Here is a 1,536-nt window from a genome sequence, read left to right as displayed (position 1 = left end):
GAGATCGCGCCACTGCACTCCAGCCTGGGTGACAGAGCGAGACTCCGTCTCAAAAAACAAACAAACAAACAAAACCAAAAAACAAAATACACACACACAACCATGATGCTAAGTGAAATATGCAAGATTGTACGATTCCACTTATAAGAGGTAAATGGAATAGTCAAATTCATACAGACAGAAAATATAATAGAGGTTAGCTGGGGCTGGAGAAGAGTGGAATGTGGAGTTACTGTTTGATGGATAAAGTTTCTGTTTGGGATGATAAAAAACTTCTGGAAACGGTTGGTGGTGATGGTTGCACAACATGGCGAATGTACTTAATGCCGTTGAATTGAACACTTAAAAACGGTTGAAACAGAAATTTTGTGCTGTTTATTTTACCATGTTTGAAACATATATTAAAAAATAAAGAGGTCGCGGTCGCTATGGAGGAACCGGAGATGCAGCTCAAGGGGAAGAAAGTCACGGACATATTCACTGAGAGCATCTCCGTCCTGGCGAATGAGCCCTCGGTGGCCCTGTACCGGCTGCAGGAGCACGTGCGCCGCTCCCTCCCGGAGCTGGCTCGGCACAAGGCAGCTATGCAGCGCTGGGAGGAGCAGAGCCAGGGAGCCATCTACACCGCGGAATACGACCGCAGCGCCGTGAAGAAGCTGGTGGACAGCAGCGTCTACTTCCGCAGCGTGGAAGGTCTGCTCAAACAGGCCATCAGCATTCGAGACCATATGAATGCCAGTGCCCAGGGCCACCGGTAGCCGCTGGGACCGCCCGCCCCCGCTGCCACTCTCAGCCGCAGGGACTGTCTCTCAGCTGCGCTGGGAACCGCTGCTTCTCGCTTATTCGAAAACTCTTTCCTCTTGTCAAAAAAATTAATTTTAAAAAATAATAAAGATACGCCGGGCACGGTGGCTCATTTCTGTAATCCCAGCACTTTGGGAGGCCGAGGCAGGTGGATCGCTTGAGGTCAGGAGTTCGAGACCAGCCTGGCCAACATGGTGAAATCCTGTCTCTACTAAAATACAAAAATTAGCTGGGCTTGGTGGCAGGTGCCTGTAATCCTAGTTCTCGTGAGTTTGAGGCAGGAGAATCGCTTGAACCTGGGAGGCAGAGGTTGCAGTGAGCCAGAATCATGCGGCTACACTCCAGCCTGGGCAGCAGAGCAAGACTCCATCTCAAAAAATAAATAAATAAAAACACTAACAGTATTTAACCACCACAGAAATTTTTTAAAATGCCATAGCTTCATACCAGAAATTGCCCTTGTTTTCAAACGTGCATTATAGTTTATATTTCTAAGCATAAATTTAATTTTAGTTTTATGTGTTTTTTAAACTTTGAGATAGACTATTGAACACTCTGCAAGGGACAAATGTTTCATGCTGTTAACCAAATAAAGCTAAGCAGAGTTCTTATTAAGCTAATTTTAAAAAACTCTCCACTGTATAGCATACAGCCTTTTTCAAATGCAAATGACTCCAGACCTTTTAGTAATTCCTTGATCCAGTGTTCCTCCGGACACTGTAGACTATTGTT

The 1,536-nt window shown here is 45.6% G+C and overlaps 1 pseudogene across 1 annotated transcript; it reads left to right on the top strand.

Annotated features, from left to right (window-relative positions):
• The first annotated feature begins 421 nt into the window (after window positions 1-421).
• Window positions 422-857, top strand: LOC112635285 (annotated as a pseudogene). Its single transcript, XR_003121893.1, has one exon. The product of XR_003121893.1 is annotated as a BLOC-1-related complex subunit 8 pseudogene (transcript).
• Window positions 858-1,536: the final 679 nt, after the last annotated feature.

This window comes from Theropithecus gelada, chromosome 11, assembly GCF_003255815.1.
Source record: "Theropithecus gelada isolate Dixy chromosome 11, Tgel_1.0, whole genome shotgun sequence".
Lineage (NCBI taxonomy): Eukaryota > Metazoa > Chordata > Mammalia > Primates > Cercopithecidae > Theropithecus > Theropithecus gelada.
Note: the sequence above shows the minus strand (reverse complement) of the source record. Positions and strands in the feature narration are given on the sequence as shown.